The sequence below is a fragment of the Phascolarctos cinereus genome, unplaced genomic scaffold (genome assembly GCF_003287225.1).
Source record: "Phascolarctos cinereus isolate Bilbo 61053 unplaced genomic scaffold, phaCin_HiC Scaffold_4;HRSCAF=312, whole genome shotgun sequence".
In the NCBI taxonomy this organism is placed as follows: Eukaryota; Metazoa; Chordata; class Mammalia; order Diprotodontia; family Phascolarctidae; genus Phascolarctos; species Phascolarctos cinereus.
The window spans coordinates 556410759-556435610 of NW_027555847.1; the positions used below are offsets into that span (position 1 = coordinate 556410759).

Genomic DNA, 24852 nt, shown 5'->3' on the forward strand with positions numbered 1-24852 from the left:
GTCATTTAACCACAATTGCCTTACAAAAAAAGAAAGGAAGGAAGGAAGGAAGGAAGGAAGGAAGGAAGGAAGGAAGGAAGGAAGGAAGGAAGGAAGGAAAGAAAGAAGCTTTAGATTGGTTCTGCTTGACCCTAAAAGGCAAAACTAGGAGTAATCAGTGAAAGTTACAAAGTGACAGAATTAAGCTTAAGTAAGGAAAAATGTCATAGCAACAGGAGCTACGTTAAAGTGGAATGAACTCCCTTAAGGAGGTCTTGAAGCAAAAGACAGATGAATTGCAGCAATGTTATAGAAAGGATTTTTGTTCAGGTAGGAGCAGCCAGGTGGTATAATGGATAAAGTGCCAGGCTTGGAGTCAATCATACCTAAATTCAAATCCAGCCTCAGATACTTACTAGCTATGACTCTGAACAGATCACTTAACCTTTGATTGCCTCAGTTTCCTCATCCATAAAATGAGGATATTAACAGCACCTATTTCCCAGAGTTGTTGTGAGGATCAGATGAAGTAACTGTAAAGTGCTTATTACAATGTCTGGCACATAGTAGATGCTATATAAATGTGAGCTACAATAATATCAATAATAATGATTATTATTCATAACATAAAAACATTTATAACAATTATTATTTATAATATAGTATTATAATATAATAATAATTATTATTATTATTAGACATAGGATCTTCCACATCTATCAGTAGCTATGACTATAGTACCTTCAGGAGTAATTAATAGGCTGTATCTTCACAAGGATTTCTTTCCCAGATGATATCTGAGAGCACTGGGCTAGAAGTATTGTTATTCTCAAGACTCTGGTTCAGGGACCTGCCTGTGCCCATCAGAGTCTCAGAGGAGATGGTGGTTAGAGTGGTAATATGATTTGACATGCCTGGCACATGCTGCCTCCTGTCTCTCCCTCTATAAATATTATAAAATATATTAATAACAAGAATAAAAACATATGCTTATAGCAAAAGATGTTCAAAACACTTTTGACAAAATACAACACTCATTTCTGTTAAAATCAAGATTACAGACAAAAACAAATGGATCTTTCTATAATATAAAGTATTACATATCAAAAACCAAGCACTTACCTTAGAGTAATAGTGATACACTAGAGGCCTTTCCAGTAAGATCAGGGGTAAAGCAAAGATATTCATCATCACTACTTATTTGATATAGTGCTAGAGATGCTAGCTGTAGCAATAAGACAAAAAATAAAATTAGGGAATTCATATAGGCTTAGAGGAAACCAAATTATCAGCTTTTGTATTATGATGTGGACTACTTAGAGAATCTCAGAGGGTCAACTACAAAAGTAATTGAAACAGTAATTTGCACAAAATTCCAGAACACAAAATAAATCCTCATAAATTGTAAGTATATTTTTATTAGAAGTAGAGCCAAGTTGGAAAACACATAAATAAAACTTCTATTTAAAATAACTACAGAATATATGCAATTCTTGTGATTCTACCTATCAAGGCATGAACAGGAATAGTATGAATTAGAAAACACTTTTTGAAGAAATAAAGATAGTTCTAAATGGGAAAATATTAATTACTCATTAAAATAATAATACTTCCTGAATCAACATGCTCTTTCATACCATACCAATCAAATAGCAAAGGATTGCTTTCTGGAGCTAGAAAAAAATAACAACACAATTCATCTGGATGAAGGGCTTCAGGAAGTCCATTAAGAATGGATCCTGAAGGATTTTCAATGTGTCAAATGAGGAGGGAGGAGAGAAAGTGGTTATGAGGTATCAGAGGACTGGAAAGGTGCAGAACAGGGCAGGTTATAAATAAGTTTTTAGCATGAAATAGATTTATATTTGAGCCTGGAGATGATAGGGAAGCACTAGAGTTTACTGAATAAGGGGTAGAAATAAACATGGTCAGATCTGCACTTTTAGAAGATTAATTTGACAGCTGAGTGGAAGTTTTCCAGGAAGATTGTGTTTTTAAGTCAGAATTGTAATTTTATTGATAAAGTACATTGGTGCTTTTGGTTTACAGCAGCGTTACAGGCAAATATGAATGTCCTAACTTTTAGCTAAGTAGTAGTCAAATGACTTCTCTTAATTGATTACTAAGAGTCCTTCAGGTGAGTGCTACATTTATCTTTCCCATCCAAATGTCCATACATCTGGCCCTTGGGGCAAATATGAATATACAAGTGCTATTCTGTGGATAGGGATATATGAGTCTCCTCAGGTAACTGGCATCTCTGGCTTTGTCTATTTGTCCTTCATAGAGCCCACTGGATAAAGTATAAAGTGATCCTATTTGTTTAATTTAATGGTGTGCTCCCACCTACTCTTTTGGTTCATTCTTATCCATTATTCAAAAGGTCAGATAAGGGGCTAAAATGTGTTCCAATGATTCCAAAGGACTCATGAGGAAAAATGTGATCCACTTCCAGAGAAAGAACTGATTGAATCTGAATGCAGATCAAAGCATTATTTTTTCACTTTCTTTATTTTTTTTATGAGGTTTTTTTTTTGGTCTGTGTTTTCTTCCACAACATGACTAATATGGAAATATGTTTTGCATGATTGCACATGTATAACCTATATCAAATTGCTTACCATCTCAGGAACGGGGGAAAGAGGAGGGAGGAAGGGAGAGAATTTGGAACTCAAAATCTAAAAAAAATGTGAAAAATTGTTTTCATATGTAATTGGGGAAAAAATAAAATATTCATTTAAAAAACCAAATCCAAACAAAAACAAAACAAAAACAAAAAGTGCCCCAAGAATGCTCTCCACTCCCCATTCCACCTGCATAGCATACTCAAAATCATAGGATCATAGATTTAGAACTGAAAGGGGCCTCAGAGGCCATCTACTCTAATTTTCTCATTTTATTGATAAGAAAACTGAGCCCCAGAGAGTCAGTCAGTCAATAAACATTTACTAAGTGCTTACAATGTGCCAGGTACTTTGCTAAAAATATTGAGAATACAATGAGAGGTAAAATATAGTTTCATCACTTGAGGAGCTCACAGTCTGGGAGACAATGGGAGAGACAACTATATACAAACACACTATATATAGGATAAATCAGAAATTTTCAGCAGAGACAAGGGACTAAAATTAAGAAGAATCAGGAAAGGCTTCCTGTAGAAGGTAGAATTTTACCTGTTACTTGAAGGAAGCTAGTAGGCAAAGATGAGGAAGGAGAGTATTCCAGGTCTGGGACACAGCCAGTGAACATGTCCAGAGTTAGGAGATGGGAGTGTCTTGTTAGAAGAAGAAGAGAGAGGCTGATGTCACTGGATTACAGAGAATATGGGGCAAGGAGAGGAGGAGAGAGAGGGGGTATGAGGTGTAAGGAATTTGGAAAGATGGAGGTAAGGCAAGTTGTGAAGATTTTTTTAACACAAACAAGGTATTTTGTGTTTGTTTCTATAGGTGAAAGGAAGCCATTGAAGTTTATTGAGTGGGGGGGTGAGGTGGGGTGATATGTTAAGTCCTGAGCTTTAGGAAGATCACTTTGACAGCAGAGTAGAAAATAGGGTGGAGTAAAGAGAAACTTGTGGCAGCAGACCAACCAGCAGACTATTGCAATAGTCTAGGTATGGGGTGATGAGAGCCTGAATCAGAATATTGGCAGTGTCAGAGGAAAGAATATATAAGAGATGTTGCTAAGGCAAAATCAATAGAACTTGACAAAATATTGAACATAAGAGGTGTGAGAGTGTAAGGAGCTAAGGATGACATTTAAGTTTTGCACCTCGATGACTAAGCCCTCAATAAGGATACAGCAAGAAGAGAATGTTTCGGGGAAAAGATCATGAGTTCAGTTTTGAACATGTTGGGTTTCAGAAGTTTACTGGACATCCAGTTTGAAATGTTTCAAAGACAGTTGGAGAGTCAAACCTGGAGATTAAGATACAGATTAGAGTTTGATGATAATTTAATTCATTGCAGTTGATGAGATCACCAAGTGATATAGTACAGAGGCAGAAGAGAAGAGGGCTCAGAACAGAACCCTGGGAAACACATATCATTAGCCATCATGTTGAAGACAAAGATCCAGCAAAGATAATTTTTGTGTCAAAGAAGGACTTTGGTAGAATCCTTTATGTTGCTATTTTTTGCAAGCAGCTCATGTAATATTGGAATTCGTTGTTCTTTGAATGTTTCATAGAATTCACTTGTAAATCCATCTGGTCCAGGAGATTTTTTTCTTATCTCTCTCTAAATCTATCTTCCCTCTTTTCTTTCCCTTTCTCCTCTCCCAGTTCCCTTCCATTTTTCTATTAAGTTAAATATTTTTATAACAAACTGGGGTGTGTGTGTGTGTGTGTGTGTGTGTGTGTGTGTGTGTGTGTGTGCGTGTGTGTTCTACTCTCCACCGGATCAGATGAAAGTAAGTTTATATGATTTCCCCACCCCCTCAATCCCTATCACTTTGTTTGCAGTCTCCTACTTGCATATCCAGATTATGTAAGATATGTTTCCCTCCCTTTCTCCTTCTGTCTTTTCCCTTATCCATTTTCCTCCCCTTTCTCCTTTTCAAAACCAAGCCAAATCACTGCTTATCTTTTTTTTGTCATTTAATTTTTATTTTATTTTTTCTCAATTATATGTAAATAACAATTTTTAACATTTAAAAAAAATTCTGAGTTCCAAATTCTCTCCCTCCTTCCTTCCCCTCCCCCTTCCTTGAGATAGCAAGCAACTTTATGTAGATTATTCATGTGCATCCACATAAAATATTTCCATATTAGCCATGTTGCAAAAGAAAATGTAGACCCTCCCTCCAAAAAAACAACTAAGCATAATAAAGAATTTTTTAAAAATTATGTTGCAATCTACATCCAGACTTTATCAGTTCTTTTCCTGGAGATAGATAGCATTCTTCATTATGAGTCCTTCAGAATTCTTTTGGATCATTGTATTGTTTAGAATAACTAAATCATTCACAATTCTTCATCATGTAATATTGCTGTTACTGTGTACAGTGTGCTCTTGGTTCTGCTTATTTCACTTTGCATCAGTTCATGTAAGTCTTCCCAGGCTTTTCTGAAAGCATTCTTCTCATCCATTGCAATCATATACTATAACTTGTTCAGCCATTCCCCAATTGATGGGCATCCTCTCAATTTCAAATTCTTTGCCACCAAAAAAGAGCTTGCTATAAATATTTTTGCACATATACATCCATTTCACTGCTTTTCTTTTTTAAAACTTTCTTTATAACCCTTGATGATACTAAAATTCTGAGAGGGCAAACCTCCCCACTAGAATATAAATATTTCATCCTTTGATAGTCCTTCCAAATTGCTCAAATTTACCTTTTTATGTTTCTCTTGCTACCTATGATTTCATTCCAAAATTTCTACTCAATTCTGGCCTTTTCATCAAAATACTTAAAAATCTTCAATTACTTTTAAGGTTTATTCTTACCCTTTAACCTTCATAGGAGTATACTCAGTTTTTCTTTTTCTTGGTTATAAGGATATATGGCCAGGTCCAGATAAGTATGAATAAAGAATGCCTTGAGGAGGTCACATGTATTCTAATTCACACTATTAGAAGTTACAAATACATAAAAATGTCATCATTGGTTCCAGTCTTATGCAAATATGCAGTTTGAATTCAAATAATGCAACCTCTTTGTGGGGATTTGTTATTCACACTAACCAGGACCTAGCTCTACCTCCCCTCTCTCCTTTATAATAGTAGTTGTCAAATCTTGTGTGATGCTAACTGTGGCTTTCTGATACATTCTTTTTTTTTTTTCTGACTGCTGGCAGTATTTTTTTTAACTTGGAAACTGAATTTTGGCTATGATGTTCCTGGAAATTTTTATTTGGAAGTTTCTTTCAGGGGGTGACTGATGGATTCTTTCTATTTTTCACTTTGCCTTCTGGTTCTAACAGTTCTGGGAAGATTTCATTCATGATTTCTTGAAAGCCATACTCTTTTTTGGGTCATGTATTTCAGGGATTCAAATCATCTTGAGTGTTTTTGTCCTTGTCCTATTTTTAGGTTAGCTGTTTATTATATGAAATATATTTTCTATATTTGTTCTATTCTATATTTTCTTCTATTTGTTTCAGTATTTTGCTTTTGCTTTAATATTTCTTGTTTACTGGAATCATTAACTCCTATTTGATTTGTTCCAGTTGTCAGGAATTCTCTTATTTGGGTAGGATTTTGCACCTCTTGTACTAAGCTGTTACCTTCTATGTCTTTCCTCTAGAACTCTCATTTCTTTTCTAATTGTTTCCTCAAAAGATTTCATTTCATTTATAATGTGATTTTTCTAAACTCTTGTTTTATTTCTTCTAGGAATTATATTGACTTAGCCTTGTGGCCAAGATGTGGTTTTCTTTAAGACTGTACTTATAAACAGAGTTATTCTTTTCTTCTGGGTTTATCTCTTGGGTGTCCCTAGATCCAAAATAGTTGTGTTGTTGGGTTTTTTTTAATTGTCAGTATCCTTTTTATTTGTTTGTTTATTCATTCTTCCAGCTTTCCTTCCTGAATTGGGACTTTATACCATGGCCAGCCTCTATACACCTCTGAGGGGAACTTTAGGACCTTATTTCATCATTTCTCTGGGGTTCTACTGTTGATTTCTCTGCTTATTGAGTCTTGTGTTCTTCAAGGATATCAAGGGTAACTCAGGCCAAAGTCCTGCAAACTCTCAGTATGCCCTAAGCAGTCTGATCAAGGGTAGAGTCTGATCTCCTTGTATTAAGGAAAGTCAGTCCTAGATAGGTTAAATGTCTTGCCAAAAACCACATACTATCATTAGTAAGTAAGGCTTGAATTCATGCTTAGGCTGGTCAGGTTTGGAGAATTAAAAAAACAGAGATGTTGCCACACTTAATGGGTTTATCAGACAATAATATGCAAGCCACTGATAGAATATTTACTCATTTTTTGAAAGTATCTGGATACTGTCTATCACACTGACATCCTCAGATTACCACTTTGATCTGGTGTGGGGAAGGGAAGGGATTCACATAGATAGCATAATCCTAGCTTAGCCCAGGTAGAGGGCTGATTCTGGCTGGCCTAAAAAATTTTAGGAATTATGGGATTTTATAATAAGGGAAGTAAAAGGAGCTAGAACTTTCTACAGTGACATTAATCTCAGGGCAAGTCAATAAAACCATGCACAGAGGTTGGCAATGTTCCTTTTGTGTCAGGAACTACATAAAAGATATCAACCAATTACTCTGTCTCTATCTGTATAAATCCTTACCTCTAGGCTTCTAATTTGCCTTCTTCAGTGTCTCCTCATTCCAAATCCACTTTTTGACTGCATCATACTTTTGAAATATGACCCATCTAATAAGCTGGAGATTGACTATCTCTATGGTACACATAAGTGTGTATATGTGAATGGCACATGTAAGTATATATATGTACATATGTGTGTGTGTGTATCCTAAGTTCTGTATGACCCTTATGAACAACGTGCTATAGAAGAGTTCACACTTCTGCTAGTGCCTTTCATTTCTTACTAGTCCAATTCCTATCCTATTATCTTTTCCACAATTTTGAAAATGCTTAGCCGAGTATAAAATTGCCTTATCTGGTGCTCTGAAATTCTTGTTGAGCTGACAAATAGTAAATAACTAAACAATGGTTTTTTTTTTCATTCGTTTAGCTTCTGAAAGTTGATCAGATTGCATGCCATATTGTTTTTCACAAGGAGAGGTCAAGTTTAGAAGTTTCAATATCTTCATCTATGAGCCTGTAGATGTTTAGAAAAGTACAGGGATTAGAGTTAGAGGACTCTGGCCTCACAATATGGCTCTGCTAGTCATTAGCTACGTAACCTTGAGAAAATTCCTTTCACTTACTGAGCCTCAGTTTCCCTATCTGTTACCTGTTGTTATTGTTGTTCATCCTTAGTTCTCAAAGAGGACTAATGATATCAATGAGGTGATATCTTGACTTGCAAATGAATTGGATTTAAGTGAGGCAGGACTGCACAAAGTCATCAACCTTACTCTCTCCTCTAGAGTCATCTGAGTCCAGTGGCAAGACATAGGTCAAGACTACTGGAGATGGCCCCAGATGCAGTAGGAAATCTTGGCCTTTTTAAGCTAAGGTCTTTCCCAGGTCTCAGTTTGTCTGAGGCAACCCCCATTCAGTGATTTAAGGATAACTAAGAAATAAGGCAAAAGATGACCTAGTTTGCCTACTCAAAAAAAAGAAATCAATCTGGGAGGGGAAGACTCTTACGGTTTCTTGTCAGAATAGAAATAATTCCTATTTACACTCAATCTGAGCCATCAAAACCCAAACAATGACCAAGTGAGGCTTGAGCCAGGTGAGAGGGTTAGACTAGATGATCTCAGAGTTCCTTTCTAGTCATTGATCCTATAAATTCCCCATGCTCAACAACTCTTAAACTTGTGTGTCTTCCTTATTATTTGACACTGTGACAATTCTGCCTTCCATTGAAGAAAAGTCTGTTTCACCTATCCATTAGTCTCGTAAGTAATATGTTCCATGTTCTTCTAATTTTCTTGTAAAATCTCTCTTTATGGTCTTTATGCTCTCTTTAGGTCATGTATCTGTTTTGACCTTATCTTGGTAAATGGTACGAGATATTGCTTCATTTTTATTTCATTTTATCTTTAGGCATAAAATAGATCATTTTAATTATATTGAATTAAAAAGGGTTTGTACAAGTAAAACAAAATGAAGCCAAAATCAGAAGGAACGTAGAAAATCGGGGTGATTTTATAGATATAGATATAGATATAACAGATAAAAGTCTTATATCTACAATATATAAAAAACTTTGTCAAATCTATAAGAATACAAGTCATTCCCTAATTGATAAACAGCCAAAGGATATAAACAGGTAGTTTTCCAATGGAAAAATCGAAACAATTTACAGTCATATGAAAAAATGCTTTAAATCATTATTGATTAATGAAAGGCAAATTAAAACAACCTTGAGATATCATTTTACACCTATGAGAGGATGTGGAAAAATTGAAACACTAATTAATTGTTGATAGAATTATGAACTGATCCAACCATTTTGAAGAGCAATCTGGAATTATGCCCAAAGAGTTATTAAACTACCTATACCCTCTGACCCAGCAATATCACTATTAGGTCTATTTCTAAAGATGATTAAGGGGAAAGGAAAAGAACCTCTATGTTCTAAAATGTTTATAGCAGCTCTCTTTGTGGTAGCAAAGAACTGGAAATTGCAAGGATACCTGTCAATTGAGGAATGGCTAAACAAGTTGTGGTATAGGATTGTGGTGGAATACTACTGTGCTGTAAGAAATAATGAGCTCAGTGATCTTAGAAAAACATGAAAAGACTTGCACAGAATAATGAAGAGTGAAATGACCAGAACCAAGAAAACATTGTATACAGTAATAGCAATATTGTTTTAAGAACTACTTTGAGTAAGTTATTTTGTCTATTATCAATACCCAAATTAAGTATAAAGGACATATGAAGAAAGACTTGATCTGCATTGAAAGAAAGAACTGATAAATAGAAGTATGTATAAAATAATTTTACATATATATACATATGCATATACATACATATATATACATACCTATTTTGGTGGAATGGTAGCCATGTCTAAGGTAGGGTAGGGGGAAGGAAGAAAAAAATGAAATAAAAAGAAATTTATATGATAAGTTTTTATATTTAAAAGGAATAGCAAGTTGTGCATAGTAGTTTTAGAGGTTCATATGCAATCATCTTTTTTATTCTACTACTCTATGGAAATATTTGTTTTATTCCATAAATTAAAAATAAAATACATTTTAAAAACAAATCAAAACCAAAAAATTAAAAGTTAAATAAAAAGGGTTTTTTTGCTTTGTTTTGTTTTTTTACAAAAAAAGAAAGTATGTGTCAGAAAGTCCTGGAGGAGGAGTATTTAAGCTAAGAAGGAGGAAATTATAAAGGTGATTTAGAGGGCTTTGGAATTGTGAAATGATCTCTGCTAGAGGAGTTCACAAAGAAGGGAACCTATTGTGAGTTTTGCTAAATAAATAGGGACTTATAGAGAGATATAGGACAAGTAAAGGCAGGAAGGTTGGAAATAGAGATTAGTGAATAGAACAATTTATCTCGAGTAGTCAGTTCATGTCAAGGAGCAGTAGGAAATAAGGGTTGGAGACATTGAATTTTATCTCTACGCAATTTAGAAATATCCTTACTACATATGCCTTCTTTGATAACCTTAGCCTTTATTTCTGAGGACCTGGTATTACTTGTGACTCCATCTCTTAAATGAAAGCAGAATCATAGCATCTCTGGTCATTTGTAAGAGATTTGTTAGTCTGTGGTCAGTGTCAGAGTCTGTCTCCATGCTTCATATTAGCTACCATCCATGTTATTCTCCATATCCTTGCAATATTTCTTCTGCCCATCTGCTATTCAAGTAGCTCCTAAAAGTCTCCTTCAGACATGTCTTGCATGGGGGAATTTCAAGGATAGCTCCAATGGCATTTGTTGTTGTTGTTTTTCATCGTTTCACTCACATTTGACTCTTTGTGATCCCATTTGGGGTTTTCTTGGCAAAGGTAATGGAGTGGTTTGCCATTTCCTTCTCCAGCTCATTTTGTGGATGAGGAAACAAGTGAACAGGTTTAAGTGATTTGCCCAAGGCCACATAGGGAGTGTCTGAGGTGAGATCTGAACTCAGGAAGACTAGTCTTCCTGACTTCAGGCCTGGCACCCTATCTACTGTACCACCTAACTGCCCTCTGATAGCATAAATTTATCAAAATATTGAGTATGCTTGATGGAGAATGGTCATAACAATGTTCAAAGACAGGAAGAACAATGATCACATTCATGAGTCAAGTCTCTACTGATACTTCAGTTGTCAAGGCTAATACTTTAATATTTTGTTAGGGTTTTTGTTTTTTATTTTAAACTGTTGTTATAATTTATGCCTTAATTACTTCATGCTGGCTTGATAATATATTTGAATTTTTACTTCTTATATTTAACAGAGTGCTAGCATGGAGTAGTAGCTAGGAAGTTGTCTTCAGAAGAAGGAAGACCTGGGTTCAAGTCTTATATCTGATATATTATATTGATTAGGTGTCCTACTCACTTCACCTGTCAGTGCCCCAGACAACTTTCTAAGACTAGAAATCATGATGAAGGTGCCAACCTGCATTGGTAAAAGGAGTTCCTCACCTCTCACTGGAAGCTTGCTATACTGATAAAATCACAGGTCTAAAAAAAATAGCAAACCTTTTACAACAGGGATTCAGGCTCAGCAAAAGTATTTCATAGTAACACCTGTGATAAAGACATAAGGTATTCTTTAAATTAACAAATGAGTAAGAGGATGAAATGATCAGATCTGCACTTTAGGAAAATCACTTTTGTGACTGAATGGAGGATGGATTGGAGTGGGGAGAGACTTAAGGCAGGCAGACCTGACAGCAGGCTATTGCTATCACTAGGCATGAGGTGACGAGGGTCTGCATTTGAGTACTGATAGTGTCAGAAGAAAAAAGGTGGCATATTTAAGAAATGCTGCAAAGATGAAATCTACAGGCCTTGGCAACAGATTACATTTTGGGGAGTGTGAGATAGGAGCAATACAAAATGACTACTCCATTAAGAGTCTAAGGACCTGGGAAGGTGGTGCTTCCCTCTACAGTACCAGAGAAGCTAGGAAGTAGGGAGAGTTTATAGGGAAAGATAATGATTTCCATTTTGGGCATACTGATTTAAGATGTTTACTGGACATTCAGTTCAATATATCTGAAAGGCAATTGGAGGTGTGAGATTAGAGATGAACTGTGAGATTGGTACAGGAAAGGTAAATTTGAAAATCATCAGAAACGAGATGGTAATGAAATCCATGGTAGGTGATGAAATCACCAAGTGAGGTAATATAGGAGGAGAAGATAAAAGGGCCCAGTACAGAACTCTGAGGGTCACCTACAGTAAGAGGATATGATTAGGAGCAGGATCCAGCAAAGGAGGCAGAGAAGGAGGAGTCAGCTAGATAGGAGGAGAACCAGGAGAGAGGGATGTCCCAAAAACCTAGAGAGGAGATAGTGTCAAGGAGGAGAGAGTGATTAACAGAATCAAAGGCTGCAGAGTTTAAGCAGAATAAGGACTGAGAAAAGGCCAATGGATTTGGGAACCAATTGGTCATTGGTAACGTTGGAGAGGGCAATTTCAGCAGAATGATAAAGTTGGAAGATAGATTTTAAGGGGTTAAGAGGAGAATGAGGAGATACAACCTGGAGGCATCTGTTACAGATGGCCTTTTTTAAGGGTTTTGCTACAAAGGGCAGAAGAGAAATAGGATGATAGCAAAGATGGAAGGATCAAGTGAGGATTATTTTTCAGAATTGGGGAGACATGGGCATATTTATAGATAGTAGGAAATCAGGCAGTAGATAGAGAATGAATATAAATGAAAGAGTGAGGATGACAGATGGGGATATCTGTTGGAGGAAACAGGATAGAATGGAGTCACTTGAGCAAGCAGAGTGGTTAGTCTTGGTGAGGAGTAGGGGCATTTCATCATGTAATGCAGAAGGAGATGTGTGAAAAAGGAGATAGTGGCAGAAGGCACCTTAGTGACAGGAGATGAGGAAGAGGGGGAAGAAAGAGAGCTCATGGCCAACAGCCTCAAATTTTTTCTGTAAAATATGATACAAGGTTCTTAGCTTAGAGAGATTGAGGGGAGAGGAAGTCATGGGAGGCTTAAGGAGGGATAAAAATGTTTGGAAGAGCCATTGTATAGAGAGTGGGATAGTGAGTTGATAAGGGAGGTATAGTAGGATTGTCTAGCAACAGTGAGAGTACAATTGAAGTTATGCAGCATGAACTTGTAGTGGACCCAGTCAGCATAGTTGTGTGATATTCTCTATCTTCATTTAGCAGCATGTTTATAGGAATAAAGGTGGCAAATGGTGGGAGTAATCAAAGGTTGAGCCTTTGCAGAGGATAATTGGGTGGGATATGTTACGGGGCCTGAGGATTACAGAGAGGAAAACAGTGTAGAGTTTAATTGGTTTACCAAGGGGAAAAGATGGGGAGGAGAGAGTGAGTAGTACAGGGGAGATGGACTGGGAGAAAATTGAGGGGTCAAGAGATTGGAGATCACAATGAAAATGAAGAGTAAGTTAATAAGGGAAGGCAGAGAGAGAAGTGAAGTCACTAGATTATAGTCAGATAAGGGGATTTCAGAATACTTGAACATAGAGGTGGTATATTTGTGGATGATGGTTTGATCAAAGATACAACTATCATTGCATGTAGCTGAGGTGGGGTGGAGGAATAGCTCATGGGAAGTGAGTAGGTTGAGGAACTGAGTAGTTAGGACATTTGAGAGAGCATCAATATGTATGTTGAAATCCTAAGATAGGGGCAGGAGTTGAGGAGAAGAGAAAAATTATGAGGTGGGCACTGAACTGTTTGAGGAGGAAAGGGGATTCTGGGGTTCTGTAGACAACAGGCAGCAAGATTTTGATTAGATGGTATGTATAAATAATATGAACCTCAAAGGAAGCAAAGTTACTGAGTGAAGAAGGAAGGGGGAGAACCTGAAAGTGGCAATAGGGAGTAATGAGTGAGCCAAGGAAACTGAGTGAAGGTACAGCCAGTACTGGAAAAGATGGCCAGGGAAGCTGTGTCATCAATGGGGAGCCAGATTTCAGTAAGTGTTAGTAGATGGAAGGAATAGGAGAGGAAAAGATTTAGGATGAAGGGAAGTTTGTTGCCCATGGAACACACATTCCAGAGGGCACAGGGAAGGGTTGGGTAGGGTTAGGTTAAAACTTTGGTATGGGAACTTTAAAGGGGTTGAGAATGAAGAATTAGGTGATAGGGGATGTGGAATTGGGTTTGGATAATGATCCACAGGAGTTCAGTCACTGAGATATGAAAGGTATGACCAGGTGTGAGACTCTTCATCTCTGATTAGAGGGTACCACTCCTCTACTCTCAAAGGGCAAGTGCAGCAAGAGATAGAAAGCCTGAAGTTAAAGGATCCATAACCACTTACTATGTGCTAGGCACTGTGCTTGATACTGCGGATACAAAAACAAGCAAAAAGAAATAGTCCCTACTCTCAAGGCGTTCACCTACTAACGGGAAAAGACAATACATAAAATAAGATTAAAAAGTGAGGTCGGAAAGAAAAACATACCCTTTCAGGGGGTCAAGAGAGACTCCTTTTAAAATTATAGTCAGTTCTTCCACTTTGTGGGGGTTATGGGAGTTATTTCCACAATCTGGAAATCCATGTAAAATATTTTGGCTCTCCCTTCATGGCAGAGAAGATTTTTTTTCTTTTTCTTTTATGGACTGTTTACAGTACCTTACTGTAAAATTTGGGTTAAATATTTGGTCATAGGCTCCATGTTGTCTGCAGCTTCTGCAAAACTCTCCCAAAAATTCCCATTTAATTTCTTATGCCAACCCATGAATGGGAAAAGTTGTAACCTGGAAGGCATAATGGTATATTGAAATGCAGTTAGCAAAATATTTCTTAAAAAGCAAGTTCATGGACCCCAAATTAAGAACCAGGAAGGCCCTGAGAGGGTAAGGGGACTAGGACCAGAAAGTCCTTCTGAAGTAAGTGGGATCTGAGTTGAGCCTTCAGAGAAACCCGTAAACTGAGGAGCATGTGAAGGGGTAAGCATTTCAGGTAGGAGGGGCAGCTAGTGCAAAAGCACTAAAAAGATAAAAGAGAGGAGATGGAGTGTCTTATTCAAGAGATTGCAAATAGGGCAGTAGTGTTCTAAACTGGGGGCAGTGTTACAGTATAAGAGGGGTGACATAAAACCAATACCAATCACTCCATTCAATAAAAGCATCAAAGGTGAACTTGCTGCGTAACACTGCCTTCCCATGAGCTATGTTCCTTTTACTTCATTCTATGAGTTTGAATTGAGGGCAACCCTAGCTAATATTCTAGCTCTGGGAAACAAGGAGTGTGGCTATGAAGTAATGTAAACTGTAATTGATTTGATAGGTGTTACTGATGCCTTTTGTTTTTCCATCAGTCATTTCCAGATATACCCTACACCAGGGGTGGGGAACGTGCGGCCTTGAGGCCACACGTGGCCTTCTAGATCCTTAAATGTGGCTTTTTGACTGAATCCAAATTTAGAGAGTAAATCCTTTCATTAAAAGGGCCTACACCTACATCTCTTCTGAAAGGAAAGGAGAAGAGAAGTAAGGAGAAGGGAGAGGAGGGGAAGGAAGTCAAAACAAAGGGAAAGGAGGAGAGGAGTTTCTCTAGCTATTCCCCAATGAATGGGTGGGCACCTGCTTTGTTTCCAGGTCTTCGCTACCAAAATAAAGTGTTGCTATGGATGTTTCAGTCACATATGGAACTTTGTTTCTATCTTGGGATACATACTTAGTAAGGAGATGTAAGGTGAAACTTCAGCATTGCTTCATTTGCATTTTTCTTATCACTGGTGATTTGTAGTATGTTTTCACAGGGTTGTTTATCGTTTACAATTCTTCTTTAGAAAATGAATTTTTCTAAACAAACATTTCAAAACTTTAACATCAATCAGGGCTCTATAGGGTTGCTACAACCAAAACAATAATAATAGTTAGCCTTTCTATAGCTCTTTAAGGTTTGAAAAATGCTTTATATATGTTATCTTATTTGATTCTTGGGACAGCCCTGTGGGCTATGATGACGGAAGTCAGTTTTGATGTCATGCTGAATCTGGAAGCAATGCCCTGGGTTCAAATACTGGCTTTACCACTAACTTGTAATTTGACCTAAGGCCAGTCACCTTATTTCTCTGGGCCTGTCTCCTCACTGTTGAAGAAGGGTGTTGGTCTAAATGACCTTCTCAGTCCAGCTTCTAAGTCCACAATCATATGATTCCAATACTCAAAACATTTACAGAACTCTTTCTTTGAAACTTCCTTCAAAACCCATGGCAAACCATTTTCAATACATATTCAGTGGTACAAAATCATCCCATGAAAGCATATTTGGTTTCTGGAAATAGAAAATATCACTCAAAGCAAAATCTAGTACCTAAGGTAGATGGTCAGTCTAGGGCACAAAAACAAGCGATGACTATAAAGCAGTGAGATTGTCTCATGTAGAGCGCAAGTTGGCTGTGAAGGCAATTCCAAAAACTAATTCCAAGCATGTTTTGTTCCAAAGATGATTACATGGAGTCCTTGAATTTATGGAAGGCTACATTCCTGGAAAAGGCAGTCAAAGTGGTGTGAAATCGAATCTGTTTTTAACAACGTTATAATCAGAAGTTACATACTTGACCAAGGGCCTGATGATAACCACCCAGTTATTTTTTAAAGAAACAACCATAAATGCCATACTTACTCAAGTATCTAATCAACTTTAAATGTCACACTGGTATACCATCTATAGAATAAAACTTTATTGATTGTATATAAATAAATTAAGCAGGATGGCATGATACACATTGTATACCATGTTTATGATTTTAAAGGTTTTTTCTCACTTCAGCCTTGTGATTTTGGTAGTATGATTATGCTCATTTTACAAATGAAGAAATTCAAACTCAGAGATTAAATGTCTAGCCCGAGGTCATACAGTTAATAAGTGTTCTAGCTAGATCTAGACCTTAGAAAGTACTACATTCAATAATAGCTAACATTTATATAACCCTTACTATGTGCCAGGCACTATGCTAAGTGGTTTAAAGATATCATCTCAACAACCCTAGGAGGTAGGTGCTGTTACCCATCCACATTTTACAGATGAGGAAATTGAGGCAGAGAGGGCTTAAGTGACTTGCCCAGAGTCACACAGCTAGTAAGAGGCTGAATTTGAACCCATGTCTTTCTAACACCAGGCCTAGAGCTCAATCCACTGTACTACCCAACTGTTCTCATTCTAATATGAGATGATTACATAAAATGTTATTAGTATAATAGAGGATAGAGTCAGCTTGGAATAGTGGGTAAGGGGACAATTTTTGAGTCAAGAAAACTCAAGTATAAGTTCTTCCTCTTACTCATACAAGTCATTTAAACTTGACCCAAGTTACTTAACTATTTCAGTACCTCAGAAAACTCTGTAAATTACAGATGAGTTGCCCATCTGAGTAGGTGGAAGGAATTTCTCCATAGGGAGTTTCCCTACACTGATGAAATCATAGATCTCGACCCCTCCCCTCCAAAAAAAAGATAGAGTATCATAGTGTATAAAGATTTTTTTAAACTTATGCTATAATTATGGCTTTATTTTTATCTCAACAAATAAGAAAGTGAAGGAATACCTTCTAAGGACTCTCCTCAGTATTTGGACGTGTGTTAACACTTCCCTTGAGTGTCAGAGCTTGTGTTTTTCTAGGTTTCTATTTTTCCATACTTACAAGGGACGTAGATTGCTTTTGGGCCTGTACTTTTCCTTCTGTGGGTGTATTCTGGACATATGATTTTAACAGTGAATGAAACTCCCACTTGGAAACCTCACTCCACCAATACAGATTACAACTCATCTGGAAGAGCCTTAAAGAATTGCCTGGGGCCCTTTTCCATAATCCTAAAGCTAGTTGTGTCAGAAGCAGGATTTTAACCTAAGCATTCCTTTTCTTCAAAGCCAGCCCTTATATACTGCCTCATGTTCTATTTTTCCATATTCAGAGACATTTCAAAGCCCCTCATTCTTGGTCAAGCAGGAGGGGGTTCTGATGGAGTGCTACATGCTTGAGATTGTTTTGGTTAATTTGTTTACAAATGGCTTGGAAATTAGAAGCTATGTGTATCACATTTTCGAATGAGCTAAAGCTGAAACGTATAGCTAATTCATTCAGTGACAGAATCAGAAATCAAAAAAGTTTTGACAGGTTTGAATGATGAGCTAAATCTAGGGATAAATGTAAAAATTGAACTTCGGTTCAAAAAATCAGTTGCACAAATACAAGACTGGGGAGACATAGCTAGAAAAAAGGCTGAATACCTCTAGTTAATGACAAGATCAATTTGAATCAGTAGGATGATGTGGAAGAAGCTAATACAATTTTAGGCTATATTAATAGAAGCAAAGCAACTAGAAAAAGAAAGAATAAGGTGATGATTCCTGTACTTTATATAGGGGTGCCTATGTAAAGGAGATCGTTCCTGAAATATTATATTTGATTCTAGGTGTTACTTTTATAGGCCTATCTTGCATAATTCCATTTGGTGGTTACCCTTAGATCACTTGTCTCCCCATCCTCAAACTACTCCTATGGCCCAAGGCATCTGTCTTCCTGTTTGAAGGCGATAGGGAGCTCAGAAATGTGCCATTCCGATGAGATATGCAATCTAGAATCTTACCAGGCTCCTCATCACAGTTCATCAATAGAGGTATCACTTCAGAAGGGCCTACTAGGATTCAGAACACAGAGCATCTCCTTTCCTCCCACCCCGGCTCTCACTCACACAGAATCTCTGCCTACTCAGTCAGACTGTGAACCCTAGCCTCAACACACAGACTTTCTTGTTCAAACTGCCAGAGTTCTGAGCGCCTAACACCCCCTCAACTGCTTCTCTTGAACACACTGTGACTCTGACTGAATTCCAACACTAAATTTCATCAACAATCTACCTGCTAAATCTCCTTCCACATATTCTAGGGCTAGTTTCTCCTTTAACATTGAACACCAGTCAAGGGTATATTATATCTCCATACCTCTTAAATAGGCCTGAAACATTATGGCACAGTTTCCAAGGCGTAACCCTCCTATCTCCAGTCCTTCTGATCTATATCATGCCACTGAACCCAGATACCTCTGGAGGAGGAAGTGATGCTGGTGACTTTGCACAGCCCTCCCTCACTTACATCCGATTCATTGGCAAGTCAAGGAAACACCTTCTTGATGTCATGATCCTCTTCAAGAGCAAAGGACAAACAACAACAACAACAGGTGTCCACAGATACTGACCAAATGAAATGTGTCGGTCAGAGGGTTTCAAAAAAATATCAACTGAAGATTGTCTGAAGTGAACAGAGAAATGGGAAATGAAGGGTCATATTAGAGGAAATGGTCTAGGACTGGGGTGGGGAACCTTCAGCCTCAAGACCACATGTGGCCCTCTAAGTCCTCAAGTGCAGCCCTTTGACTGATAGATTTGATGTGGCCTTGAGGCCCTGGTCTAGGACCTGCTGCCCAAACTTAACATTCCATTTCTGGCCTCCATGAATTCACACAAACTATCTCCCCCTTTCACAGAATCAGAGATGTGATAGGAATTCTGATGTTTAGAGTGAATTCAGTGGAGTGAGTTCCAGCCTATCACATCACTGATGACCCTTAGGCAAACTGCTTCAATATCTTTGCCAAGAAAACCCCAAATGGAGTCACAAAGATGAATGAAAAATGACTACACAACAACAACAATAACAATAACAATATTATTATTCCCTAGATTTAGCTGAGTGAGATACATGGAATGATCCTCTAGAGGACCTTCAGTCTCCGAATGGGAAGAAACATGGCCCAGGGCAGGCGTGGGGAACCTGTAGCCTTGAAGCCACATGTGGCCCTCTAGATCCTCAAGTGCGGCCCTTCGACTGAATCCAAACTTCACAGAGCAAATCCCCTTAATAAAAAGATTTGTTCTGTAAAACTTGGACTCAGTCAAAAGGCCATACCCAAAGACCTAGAAGGCCACACATGGCCTCAAGGCTGCAGGTTCCCCACCCCTGCCCTAAAGGAAAGAGCTCTGAACTAAGGAACCAGAAGGCAGGTTTATAGTTCTGTAACTGCTGTGTGTCCTTACACAAATCTTCCAACCTTTCTTGGGCTCCATTTCCTCATTTTTAAAATGAAATAGTTGACAACATGACTGCTAAGGTCCCTTTCAGCTCCAAAATGCTAAAATTTAAGGAGGGGAGGGCCCTGTCCCCAGAGGCCCCAGACAGGGCTCAAAAGAGGCTCTTCTGTCCTCTGAGGGTATGGTAGGCTGGTAGCAGGAGTATGTTCCTCCTCATTAGACACTGCCTACCCTCCAACATATATATACAAAAAAACAGAAATATGGCATTTTCTTTTCTACCTCACTGTGACTACCGCAGCTGCAAGATATCACTCCCTTCTGCCAATTCTCTATGTCCTACAGTAACGTGGGAGGGAGCACGGTATATATAGTGGAAAGAGTGCTGGATTTGGAGTAAGGAAAGAGTTGACTATGAAACTATGAGAAACTTATTTAACCTCTCTGAGCCTCAGTCTGTCTCATCTATAAAATGGGGATAATCTATGTAATATTCACTTCAGACAATTATGAATAGGGGCAGCTAGGTGATGCAGCAAATAGAGTATCAGGCCTGGAGTCAGGAAGATTCATCTTCATGAGTTCAAATCTGGCCTCAGACATTTATTAGCTGTGTCATCCAGGGCAAGTCACTTTGTCCTGTTTGCCTCAGTTTCCTCAACTGTAAAATGAGCTGGAGAAGGAAATGGCAAAACAGTCCAGTGTCTTTGCCAAGGAAAAACCCAAATGGGGTCATGAAGAGTCAGACGACTGAAAATGATTGAACAACAACAATTGTGAAGATCAAATGAGATAGTGTACGGATGTAAAGAACCTTATAAACTTAGAACTATATAAAGAGTAGCTATTAAAATTACAGCTCACTGTGTTATGCTGGGCCATATCATAAATATGTTTGCCCCTATCTTGTCATGTGGGCATAGATGTGTTCAGTCAAAAAAATACCCAAAGTGACACAGTCCTCCTTTACCAATGGGGACTGCCACATGTCAGAGAATGCTACAGATCCTCTCTCACATTTTACATAATCAGTTTCTATTCTGTTGTGTTCTCTCACACATGGTGCTCTGAGTCTATTCTGCAAAGGGAAGAATACCCCCCCATTTAGATTAGTAGCATGTTTTTAAGTTGTGCTTAGATTTCTTAGTAAATGAAGTCTATTACTCATATCTGTCAAATGAAGAGAAATACACACAAATGAGTATAATCTGTTTAAAATCCAAAAGTCTCCCTGTTTCCTTCTTCAAAATCTCCCTGGTATTCTCTGCCAAGAATAGCAACAATCTGCACCATAGTCTTGAAGGTGGGAATTTTGCAATGAGGATATATGGTCTTTTGAATGGAAGTTTATAACTCTGTTGGGGCAGCTAGATGGCACAGTGGATAAAGTACTGGGCTCAGAGTCAGGGAGACTCATGTTCTTGAGTTCAAATCTGACCTCAGGCACTTACTTTTTTTGCTTGCATGCACAGTGCATGGTACATAATAAGCATTTATAAATGCATTATCTATCTATTCTTAATTTAATAATTGATCCCCAAGCTACATTTCTAGCCTTGTCTCCTCATATCAACTCCTAGTTGTAGTTTTGCTTGCTGAACCATTGGTACATGGCATAGAAACAGTGGTCCATAGAACTTGGAGGGTGAGGATATAGGATGGGGAGCATGTCATCAACCTGGATGCTGAAGTTACTCAACTCATTCAATAAAGATTTAAGCACCTAATATGATAAAGGCTCTGGGCCTAAAAAGACAAAAGTGAAAGAGTCCTTGCCCTCAAGGGGCTTGCATTTAGTTTGAAATACAACATGTGCACAGATAAGTAATTATAATATAATTTGGATAGGAACCAAGCTTTAACAAGAGGGAGAATTAGGAAAAGATGATCCTTCACAGAGGAGGTAGCAACTAGTCTGAGCCTCGGAGAAAAACAAGAACTGTGAGAGCTGGGAATAAGGAGGAAGATAATGCTAGGAAAAGGCAAGATGACTAGACATTTTGCTTAAGGTGCCTCTCAGGGTTGCCAGAATCTAGGGCTGTTCTTTCTTCCTACAGGGTTCCTATGACTCACTGCCCTCATACTTTACTTACGTATACACATTCTAGCAGCTTCATATTGTGGCTACTCCCAACAGCCCTGGACTAACACTCTCATAACCTTGGCATTCCTCTGCTAGAGCCTCCCTTCCCAACTTCTCCCTTTTCTAAGGCATCCAGAGGTCATCATTCATACATAGGATCTCAGGCTTGACTATGGAATCCACTCAACTGAATTTTCCCTGAACATCAGAATTTCTATTCTGTTTCTGATTCTAGAAATGGGAGAATGGTTTGGGTGAATTCATAGAGGCCAGAGATAGAATGAAAAGTTTGGGCAGCAGCTTTTAAGCCATCTTGGCTAGAACACAGAGTACAAAACAAGGTTGGAAAGATAGGTTGGAGTTGAATAATAGAAGGGCTCAATGCCAGATTGGAAAATTTATATGTAGATATATAGAAAAAGACCAGGCTGTGATTTATTGCTTAGGGGAAATAGGACAAAGATCACCAGCCTTTTCTAACATTTTCTAACCCTTGCCATTGATATAGAACAGAGGAGCATGATAGAGGTTAAAAGCTCTTTCCCCACCAATTTGACTCAAATCTTTATCTTTGACAAAATAGGATTCTGAGGACATTTACTTTAATTAGGCATGGTAAAGACAAAGAATGAAAATGGATTTCTGACAATAAATCAAATATGAGTTAAACTCATGAGACTCAGAAGTGATAGTAGAGGAAAGAATAGTTAAAAGAAAGTTAAAAGAGCATATGTGATCCTTGCCTGTGCATCTGCTGCATTCTGAGAGAAGTTTGGATGAGAAGAACTTCATAGCCATTGGCTCTAAGAGTTGGCTGATAAGAGCTTCATAGCCCTTGGCTGAGAGAGCTTAATGAAAAGTATCGTAGCCCTCCCCTGAAGGGGAGAGGCTTACTAACCATAGCATTCCCTTCCTTAAAGATAGAGGGAAAAGTAGCAGATGGCACTAAAGACAGCACTACAGCTGTAGACCATAGTTTAGGCCCATTGGCTAAAAGAGAGGCTCTAAGTGCTGACTGAAAGAGTTATAGCCATCCCCTACACAAACGGGCACTACCCAGTGGATATTGGAGGTAGTTGAAAGAAATGGCTGAAAGAATTGTAACCTTCCTCTGAAAAGAAAGAACTTCTTTAATCACAGAATCCCTAGTGGGTGGTGGGCAGAGAGATTATTAGGTAGCCCTGAAGTTAGCTGAATAATTGAAGGCCAGCTGGAGCAATAGAGGCATGGTGAAGATCAGGTAATAGAAGAAAGCAATGCCCAGGGAAATACAGACTTGGCAGAGAGGAGTGAGCAGCATGATGACATCATCAGAAGGCATGGGAAGTGTCTTAAAGTGCCTGTAGTAATTAGAACTGGAGACAAGGGCAACAAATGTGAAACTTCTTATCTAGTGTCCTATTTAAACATCTTTCCAATTCTATTCAATTATTTGCTTGGACTAATAGTTACTACTACCTTCATTAAAATCACTAATGGCTCCAGGGAAAGGCTGACATGCTTGAATTTCACTTGTAGTGAGAATCTTACTCTTTCCTTTTCTGGCTAGGACCCTGGTTCACTCAATCTTCACTTACTGACAGACAGTTGCAATTAAGGCACATTTATTCACTTAAGTTAACAAATGATTCTGCTTCACAACAGAGCTATAAACAGACCTTTCTCTAGTGAATAAAACAAGCTAAATATTCTTGCTCTTTACAGGCATTAGTCGCTGGGTCATTAATCCTCTTTCCTCCATACACCCACACAACTAGTTGTGGCTTTCACTAAATACGGAAAAATCCAGAAAGAAAAGCTCGGGGCCTTCTAGCCTCCTTCCCCACCACATGTGAAAACACTTACATGGCACCTGCTGATAGTCCATTTTCCTACCCGTGGAGATCGTTATAGCTTCAGAACAGCTCACAAACAGGCATTAGTCTTTCTAACAGCCAAGGAGGGAAGGTAGAAACTGTTTCCTCTCCAAGGAGACAGCCTAGTACACAGACTTCAGTGAACACAACAGATTTCGCCCTCCTCTGCACCCTTACTTGACCCCCATCAAGTAAAGGAATAATGATAATCATACAAGCATATGGCTTAAACCTTAAAGAGATTTTAGAGACCATTGATCCAAACCTCTGCTTTTACAGGTGAGACAAGTGAGGCCCAGAAAAGCAAAGTGATTTACTCAAGGTTACATTCAAGGTAAGTGATAGTCAAGGTTGAACCTAGGGTTCCTGATTCCAAGTCAATACTCTATAACAGAAAGAAGAAAACAGTAAGCCACATACAAGGTGCCGCTTTGGGAACCCACTCCTGTGAGTGAAGAATGACAAAGCAATCATCAAACTAGCAATAAAGCCAAGAGCCTCAAAACCCCAAACCAGCTAATAATGGAATCCCTTCCCCCTCTCCCAGTTCACCCTGTGTGCTGCCTTTCATATTCACTGACCTGACACTAATCTGTAGGCACACACTGAAAACACCATGGTGCATTGGAAAGAACACTGGGCTCGTAGTCCAAAGGCCCAAGTAAGAGTCAGACAACAAGCACATATCAATAAGAATTAGCATTTTATGAAGCATTTACATTATGTCAGATAGCTTGGATAAATCCTTTAATTTCTCTGATCCTTCATTTCCTCAGCTGTAAAATGGGGATAATGGTATTAATACTGCTCCCTCACAGAGTTGTAATAAAAATCTAAGGAGAAATAAAGGTGTCGCCTGTAACTGCAAAACACAATGTATGTGTGTGGTGGCCAGTTAGTAATGGCGGGCCCAGCTGGCAGCAAGTTGAAGGAACTTACAGCTCAAAGTGCCTGTGGGGTATGTTAGGCTGATCTCCAAAGGTGTCTCCTGCCAGCCAATTTGCAAGTAATGCTACTCTTGGAGTGCTCTAGTCTAAAAATACCCCCGATTCTATTTAGTGACCCTGTCAACCCAGATAAGCAGATTTGAATCTAAGAAAATGTCAGTCCTGTGTTAGAAGATTCATAATTTAAATCTCTCTTTCTAAGGTATCCTCTGATTAATCAGGGATTAATCAGC

General features: G+C 38.2%; 1 long non-coding RNA gene across 1 annotated transcript in view; it reads right to left on the reverse strand.

The window, feature by feature from the left end:
• Positions 1-1113: 1113 nt before the first annotated feature.
• LOC110208695 (uncharacterized) overlaps positions 1114-24852 on the reverse strand; it is a 205561-nt gene continuing 181822 nt past the window's right edge. Inside the window, exon 6 of the long non-coding RNA XR_013485735.1 lies at positions 1114-1204. This is a non-coding gene — a long non-coding RNA (uncharacterized LOC110208695). The remainder of the gene's footprint in view (positions 1205-24852) is intronic.